The sequence below is a fragment of the Trichomycterus rosablanca genome, chromosome 17 (genome assembly GCF_030014385.1).
Source record: "Trichomycterus rosablanca isolate fTriRos1 chromosome 17, fTriRos1.hap1, whole genome shotgun sequence".
Classification (NCBI taxonomy): domain Eukaryota; kingdom Metazoa; phylum Chordata; class Actinopteri; order Siluriformes; family Trichomycteridae; genus Trichomycterus; species Trichomycterus rosablanca.
This window is the reverse complement of record NC_086004.1, coordinates 19959242-19968138: the sequence shown is the minus strand read 5'-3', so window position 1 is coordinate 19968138 and position 8897 is coordinate 19959242. Positions and strand designations below refer to the sequence as shown.

At 38.6% G+C, this 8897-nt stretch overlaps 1 protein-coding gene across 1 annotated transcript in view; it reads left to right on the top strand.

Annotated features, from left to right (window-relative positions):
• Window positions 1-328: 328 nt before the first annotated feature.
• tp53i11a (tumor protein p53 inducible protein 11a) overlaps window positions 329-8897 on the top strand; it is a 76094-nt gene continuing 67525 nt past the window's right edge. The window contains exon 1 of the mRNA XM_063012410.1: window positions 329-419. The gene's annotated coding sequence lies outside the window, so the exon portion shown is untranslated. The remainder of the gene's footprint in view (window positions 420-8897) is intronic.

Here is an 8897-nt window from a genome sequence, read left to right as displayed (position 1 = left end):
AATCACCCATGCAGTAATTATCCAATGGGAGGCTCTTACCTATTTGCTTAGTTCAATCCAGGTGGTGACCTTTTTTTTTGGCCAGGCAGTGTACGTATATGCAGTATAAAATGTGGGCTTAAGATTTTACTTCTCTGCACCGCGCAATGGAAAAGGAGCAACAGGCAAGTGAAGTTCAGGATCTGAAAAAGTCGACTCTTCATGAGGTGAGTCGAATCAAACTATTTGACTCACTAATACGATTCGGAACGTTCATTCGCGCTCATACTCTAAACGTTACGGTTAACTTTAAAAATGCGCGCCAGTTCTACTGAGTCTATTACGGTAACGGCTCGTGCTGGATTGTCGTTTGCCAAACTGTGGCAGTGCAATGTGAATATTTCTTCACAGACACAGCATTGTTTAACCCAAACTACCAGGTAAGCTGTTTGTTTGTTTCTTTGTTTCTTTATAATAAATATTCTTCTAACTGTTTTACGCTTTAATAAGGAGTAAATGTTTATCTCAGCCTTTATGAGATTTTTTTTGTTTTTTGTTTGTTTTGTATCATAACAGTAACAGTTTTACCAGAAACGCAGCTGTGAGAGGTATATGTGTATATATACAGTTAGCTACGCGAGCTAGCTTAAAAACATTAAACTAATATGTATTTACAGTTTATGTTTAAAATGCTTCATTTTTGTCTCGTGTGTCTGTAAACCAGGGCTGAATTGTTAAATGTTTAGCGCAAAATGACTGTTGTTTAAGAACTTATTAAACCCCCCGCTCGAATCAGTCAGGCTGTCACTACTGCATCGATTCAGTGTGTTAACCCAGATTAAAATACAGTATGTTCTCCTAGTGTTATCATTTGCAAACGGTTATTTAAACTTAAACTTTAATTTTTAAACATACAGACTTGTCAGACTGGTAGCTGCAGCCTTTTTCTGTTGTACTGATATTTCAGCACAAGCTCATTCAGATTTTATCCTCCAATTTACAATCTTTTTCTTTCCAGTTCTCAGTCTATAATAATCACACCAGTAAGCATGATGCATCTTAAGGTTTTTACTAAGACAACTCCTATATGACTGTCAAAAGCATCTTTGTTTACACGTTATTGCGTAGGATCTGGCTGGTAATACTATAGTTGCCCTTACATGTTGGTTTTCATATTGGTAAATTGCCCAAATGTTCCAGATTTCTTTCAGTTTAGTGCTACAGTTAGATACAGGTGGGTAAAATGACATACAAATGTTTTAATAAGCTTATCAGTCTAAAAATATGTGAAAAACTTAATTAATGACATTTATTCTGAACAGTATTTTTAAAACAAAAAACACCTGGAATGTAGCGTACATAAATAAAGCTTCTCTTGATTATTTTATTCAAATGTTTAGACACTTAGGCATTCATTACAGTGGTACCTTGAAACTTGACGTCAATTGGTTCTGGGAGTGGCGTTGAGTTTCAAGTTTTTTCTCCCCATAAGGATGTTTGGTAAACCTGTTAATGCGTTCCATGGTCCCGTTTATCTGCATATATTCTGGGCTAATGTAAAATAATGGGATTGTTTTTGACACTTATACACTAAAAATAACACACATATAATATAAAAAAACTGAAATACAGTTAAAAACAGTTAAAAATAAATAACTTACACAAAGCTTAACGTGACTTATTGTACTAAAACGAGCGAGGAATTTCATTAGTGGAGAGAACTTATGAGCAGTAATAGTTAAGAGAAGTTCAGTGTTTCTGTGTCATAATTTTAATACATTAAGTGACGTTAGGCAAGCGAAGCCTTGAACAAAGCGTCTGCTCAGGGCAACTCCTATATGGCTAAGTGGGTAGCGCTGTCGCCTCACAGCAAGAAGGTCCTGGGTTCGATCACCAGGTGGGGCATTTCGGGTCCTTTCTGTGTGGAGTTTGCATGTTCTCCCCGTGTCTGCGTGGGTTTCCTCCGGGTGCTCCGGTTTCCTCCCACAGTCTAAAGACATGCAAGTGAGGTGAATTGGAGATGCTAAATAGTCCAAGACTGTGTTCGATATAACCTTGTGAACTGATGAATCTTGTGTAATGAGTAACTACCGTTCCTGTCAGGAATGTAACCAAAGTGTAAAAACATGACATTAAAATCCTAATAAACAAACAAACAAACAAAGCGGCTGCTCATTGTTAATTTGAAATTAATTAAATCATTTTTTTAAAAAGGCGAACATGTTGAGTTTAAGGATATAAATTTCTTGATGTAGGGTGTTGAGTTTCAAAGATTTTGAGTTTAGGGGATGTTGAGTTACAAGGTACCACTGTACTGTAAATCTAAGGTGATTAACAGGCCAGATTTTCATAATCATTTATCAACATGGGAAGGATTTGATAATACATAAATACATAATAAATGCACAAATGTATTTTACTCATACATACAGTAAGAGGATTAATATAGAGGGTCTACAAAAATCTTTACTCTTAAGTGTGGCTACAGAAATGTGATGGGGTTTTTTTTACAGGCCCTGGCATGATCGTATATATGTCATCATGGATTTCATGAAGTGCCAGGAGATTTTAAATTAAAATGTATTAACCAGTTAAATCCACGCACAACTCTTTTATGATTACAAAAATAAACCATGGCAAGTCCTAGTCCTCTTACATGAACCTCATTGTAATTCTATACAATGAAATGAAGAGATGAAGCAAACAGAGATAGAAGCGTGGAAATGGGAGAGATTCAAAGGCTCACTTTTTTTATTACCTCAGGGTTTTTTTTTTAACCCTTTTCTATATATACTGTAGTAATAGCTTAGAGATTAAAGTAATGGATCTGTAATGGAAAAGTCACTGGTTCAAGCTCCACCACTGCCCGATTGCCAATGTGCGGCCCTTGAACAAGGTCCTGAATTCTCAATAGCTTAAATTATAGAAGTGTTAATGTGAAGGTGTTCCCAATTATTTTAAAGCTGCATATGTGTGTAAAATGTATAAACATTACAATTAGTAATGCACATAGAGAAGCTCATCTTATAGTTGATTCTTAACAGTTAAATGGTGGCAATATTTCTATGCCTTTGCTTTCTGTTCACTCAAGGACAGGCAAGACTTCAACCCACTCGATCTAGAGGTGATGGGTGGTTTGAAGGAAGGTCAGCTAACCTGCAACAATAGTGCTGGAGATATACCCAAGATGAAAAAGGCTTTTACTGCTAATGTACGGTGTAAGGGTGTAAGGGTGTGAGGGTTTGAGTTCACCTAGTACAGTGCAGAATCTTAAACAGAACTGCTTAGCCCTGTGGTGTGCGTCAGTACATCCCCCGCCTGTCTGTGATTGATCCGAATGTATCACATGGCTGGTCGTAACGCAGCACAAGAAAGACGCTTCTGCTGGTTTATATGCTTGTGAATGTAAAAGCAGCCGCAAACTTGCCTTAAAAGTGTAGTTTTGCCTAAAATGTAGCTTTAGCCTTTGTTATTATGACTCTTTTTGAAGCTAATTTTATAGTGTCAGCCTAACAGTGCCATGATAATAGTGGAGCACACACACCATTTATGTGAAAGAGACACTCATTGAGCACTGACCTCTGAAACAAAATAAAAGAAGTCCAGCTTTTTCCATTTGTTCTGCTCCCCACACATAAAAATGCATCTAATTATATTCAATTTCAAGAAATACACATAGAGAAATCTAGATATTAAGGATGCTATGCACTGATTAACATTGTTATATATTTTTTGGTATTGTTAGGTTGGTTTTACAGCCTGTTGTGAACACTCACTGTGTTTGTAGTGGCAGGAATCTAGTAAAATGTGTTACTAAAGCAAAGTAATTGTATTTGTGCCACTTATTTAGAAAATGGTTTAATTATAAATGAAAGTTCCTGGCTTTAAAAGGAATGATTTCTCTTTACTGAAAAGTAAACAGCTTTGCTACAGGTTCTCACATGGAGAAATAGAATACTGACTGACTGACTGACTGACTGACTTGCAGACATTTGTAATTTTCTAATTATCCAGTCATTGAGGTGCATGTCATCTGTACCATGATTTCTTGTAGGAATCTTGTAAGGGGGGGGGGATGGTGTTGCAAATTTAGCAGTAAATGAAGTACATCAAACAATTATTTTTTTTACCCACAGGAGACATATTTCATTAGTCTAACTGACCACACACACACGCAGGTTTAATGTTATCCAGTTCAGTCTGAAAAAACCTTAAAAACAGCCTTACAGTGAAGATAAACCGGAGCAGCGCGTGCGTGTGTGTGTGTGTGTTTGTGTGTTTGTGTCTTTAAGAGAAATGATCTGTTCACTGTATCGCTTAAAGTGATTCACGAGTCGATTCATTTTTCGCGAGGCGCAAGTTTCTCTTCTCAGTTATCTCTCCGTGTTTACTGTTATTAATTAATGTCGTGGTTTTAAATGAACACCAACTACTACAGAACATTCTGTGTGACTCTCTTACATTAAAAAGCTTCATTAAAAAGCTTAATTAAACTGCTATTACCACAGATCTGTAACCGAGTCAGACTTGTTCCGTCTAAGCAGCTAAAAGTTTTCTGATTATCCTAAAAGTTCAGCAGATGATCCTGAACTAACGAATTTGGTAATGAATAAACTTTTGCCTCCGATTGGCTCTGTAACGTTTTCTGTTCTCATCTACATCACAAGCAAGAACCACTTACGATTTACCAAAGTGAACCAGGAGTTTATATAACGTGCTGATAGAATCGACTCCGATGTGACCGGGTTGAATGATCTTTTTAAAGTAAATATTTCAATCAGCAAAATTACATCGTATGTATGATGCACGATGTTAATGATGTTATTTTAGGTCTTTTAGGAAATATCGGCCGATCGCCGATAGCATATTTTGATTAAAAGTCGGCCGATACCGATTCATAGCCGATCGATCGTTCCATCTCTACTAAATACTGAATGCTCTTTTATTTCTGAGGTAGGTACAAACTATGCAAAACAATGCTGCACATTTCCCTTTTTGAGTATAAAAACTGAAATGAAATTTTAAAACAAATCCCACGTTATATAAATAAAAGAATAATACAAATAAAGAAAGTATCCTCACACGAATACATTTGGCTGGAAAATCCCGTACAACTCTGTGTAGTGACGTCAACCAGGCGAGGCGACTAGCGCCAGTGCCCTCTGCTGTTTAAAGTGAATATCGATTCATTTTACATTAATTACAGAATCGAATCGTGGCACATGTGCACCAATTTAAAACTGCCTTGTGGTGCATCGTTACATCCCTATTAGGAGAAAATGTATGTTTTATAGGCTTTCTCTACTAAGCATTGTTTTCAGATGTAAATAATGTGTGTTTTGAATGCAACTCGTTCCAGCTGATTTCTGTCTTTTGGGTAGCGAGTACATTAATTCCCAGAAACTCCCTGTGAATCTGGCACTGTCTCAAATGTTTTTTCTTCCTGATCTTTATCTGTGTAAACATTCGTCTAGTGTGAACATACCATCTGGCTTTCTCTGATTTTGTGACCGTGTAAGTCATTATGATTTAAAAACTATTGTAATTGAGTCAAAACAAGCCATGAACCCCAATATTACCTTGAGCTTACATCAAGTTGTTCCATTATAAAATTGTACATATTTATTTTTCCATTATTGTATACACCGATCAGCCATAACATTAAAACCACCTCCTTGTTTCTACACGCACTGTCCATTTTATCAGCTTCACTTACCATATAGAAGCACTTTTATAGTTCTACAATTACTGACTGTAGTCCATCTATTTCTCTACATACATTTTTAGCCTGCTTTCACCCTGTTCTTCAATGGTCAGGACCCCCACAGAGCAGGTATTATTTAGGCGTTGGATCATTCTCAGCGCTGCAGTGACACTGACATGGTGGTGGTGTGTTAGTGTGTGTTGTGCTGGTATGAGTGGATCATACACAGCAGTGCTGCTGGAGTTTTTAAATACCGTGTCCACTCACTGTCCACTCTATTAGACACTCCTACATAGTTAGTTCACCTTGTAGATGTAAAGTCAGAGACGATCGCTCATCTATTGCTGCTGTTTGAGTTGGTCATCTTCTAGACCTTCATCGGTGGTCACAGGACGCTGCCTACGGGATGCTGTTGGCTGGATATTTTTGGTTGGTGGACTATTCTCAGTCCAGCAGGGACAGTGATGTGTTTAAAAACTCCAGCAGCACTGCTGTTTCTTATCCACTCATACCAGCACAACACACACTAACACACCACCACCATGTCAGTGTCACTGCAGTGCTGGGAATGATCCACCACCTAAATAATACCTGCTCTGTAGTGGTCCTGTGGGGGTCCTGACCATTGAAGAACAGGGTGAAAGCAGGCTAAAAAAGTATGTAAAGAAACAGATGGACTACAGTCAGTAATTGTTGAACTACAAAGTGTTTCTATATGGTAAGTGGAGCTGATAAAATGGACAGTGAATGTAGAAACAAGGAAGTGGTTATAATGTTATGCCTGATCGGTGTATACTGAACTATTTGTTATTTTATACATAAAATAAACCAAAAATAGTCTTTACCAAATACTTAATGATGGAACCTAATCTCTCTCATGAAAGCACCAAGTTGAAGGTCTCTCTTTTAGCGACACTGTGGCTCAGTGCGAGGTCTAATAGCGAGAATGTTCTGAGTGGTCCAGGTTCCTTCTGTCTTCCTGGGTTTCCTCTGGGAATTCCGGTTTTCTTCCTCCATCTGTGAACCAGTTCTTCGGATAAGGTAGCCAATTATCATCTTTCTAACCCCGTGATACTTCTGATACTGTCAAGTTTTCATGTTGTCAAGGCCTTTGGGAGTCAAGCAGCAATTAAACATTACAGATTCACCAGACTAAATAGTGAAGAGTGCCAAAACCCATCTAAAGTATTTACTGCTAAAAAGCTTTTCCTGTCTTATCCAGCCTTAGATCCTGATTTCTGCTTAAGATGCTAGCATGAACACAGTACTCGGGCCTACGTTCAAAATATTTATTTGGCATACTGAGCAAATTACATTATTAAAGGGTCCTTTCAGCAATGCTTGAATTAAATTTGGAGGGACTCATGCTGTTGCTAGTGTGGAAGCAATCATCATGTTTGATGGTTAAGTGATGAAATAAATTTTGAACATTCAGCCTGAAGAGTTTAATCCAGACCTGAGTGGGCAATTTAAAAGAGTTTATTCTCGATACAATCGACCTTTTGCAATTGCCCTAATCATGCAGCATGCAAGAACTTTAAGAATAAGTAATACATTGTAAACATTCAGTCCTTTTTGAGTTCTCTGCCTTCCCTTTGTCAGACACAGACACTTGAATCTGTTGAGCAGCAGACCAGAATGGTGTCACCACTGACACTCGTGGTTTACAAGTGTATCGAGCTGTTGCGCCAAAATGAAAGCGTTTTTAATTGCTCTCCTGAGAAGTTCACTGTTGATTAACTGTTGTAGCGACGATAATCATGATCTTTTAATTCATGATTTAAATATGAAATAGTTGTGGTTTCTTTTACTGTGGCCAAACAGTAGAAAATACAAAGTGATTATCTACTGATAATACTGATAACTATCTACAGGGTAGTGATAGCTCAGTGGTTAAGGTACTGGACTAGTAAACAGAAGGTTGCCGGTTCAAGCCCCGCTACCACCAAGTTGCCACTGTTGGGTCCCCGAGCAAGGCCCTTAACCCTCAATTGCTCATCGTGTAAGTCGCTTTGGATAAAAGCGTCTGATAAATGCTGAAAATGTAAAATGTACTGAAATACAATTGCAATCAAAATGTTCAAAATTCAACCCCCACTGCAAATTAAGTTTACTAGCAAACTTTCAGCTGTTTGCGATAAACCAATTAAACAAGAACAATTTAAATAGCTCCACACCACTAATATAACAACTACCGCAGTCTTAGAATTATTCAACCCCTTTATGACAAACATCTGGGCGGCACGGTGGTTAAGTAGCACTGCCTCACGGTCCGGGTCCCTTCAGTGTGGAGTTTGCATGTTCTCCCCGTGTCTGCGTGGGTTTCCTCTGGGAGCTCTGGTTTCCTCCCACAGTCAAAGACGTGCAAGTGATGAGAATTGGAGATACTAAATTGTCCATGACTGTTCAATATAAACTTGTGAACTGATGAATCTTGTGTAATGAGTAACTACCGTTCCTGTCATGAATGTAACCACAGTGTGTAAACATGACATTAAAATCTTAATAAACAAACATGACAGACATCTTTAGGACATAGTAGAGCACCTTTTGCTATTATGAACTGCTGCAAACGTGATGCATAGCCAGACACCAGCTTCTGGCAGCATTTCTGGGAAATCTTTGCCTATCCCTCATTGGCAATAGCGCTTAGTTCACTAATTTTTTCAGGTTTTTGTGCTACAATACTTCACTTATAAACAAAATTAAATTGCAATGGGGGTTGAATAATTGTGATTGCAATTGTAATTAGAGATGCATGAGTACCGATACTGGTATCGGGTATTTGCCCGATACCGTGCTCGTTAACTTGTACTCGTACTCGATACTAAACATCCGATACCGTGTGCCTAGTGCACGTTGCTGCGTTATGCCTGGTTCACACTACACGATTCTTGCCCTGATTTCCGCTCGGCGGCTGGTCGGCGCTAGATTTGCCGGCTCGGGAGCAACTCGACGTTCGCTCGGCGATCAAAACTCGGCTCTCGATCGCTAAGTGTGAACTATCCAACAACTCGATCCGACCGGCTCGCCGAGCGCTCGAGTTTTCTAGCACGTCAGATATCTGATCTGAGATGTGCGACTGGGAATGAGTGACATGTCGAACAGCCAATGAGAACGCAGGATACGGCGTGAGGGGAAACGCAGGACGTTTTACAGTATTTCTGACCTGATCGTTCTCTACAAAACATAACAACAAAACACCGACATTGCA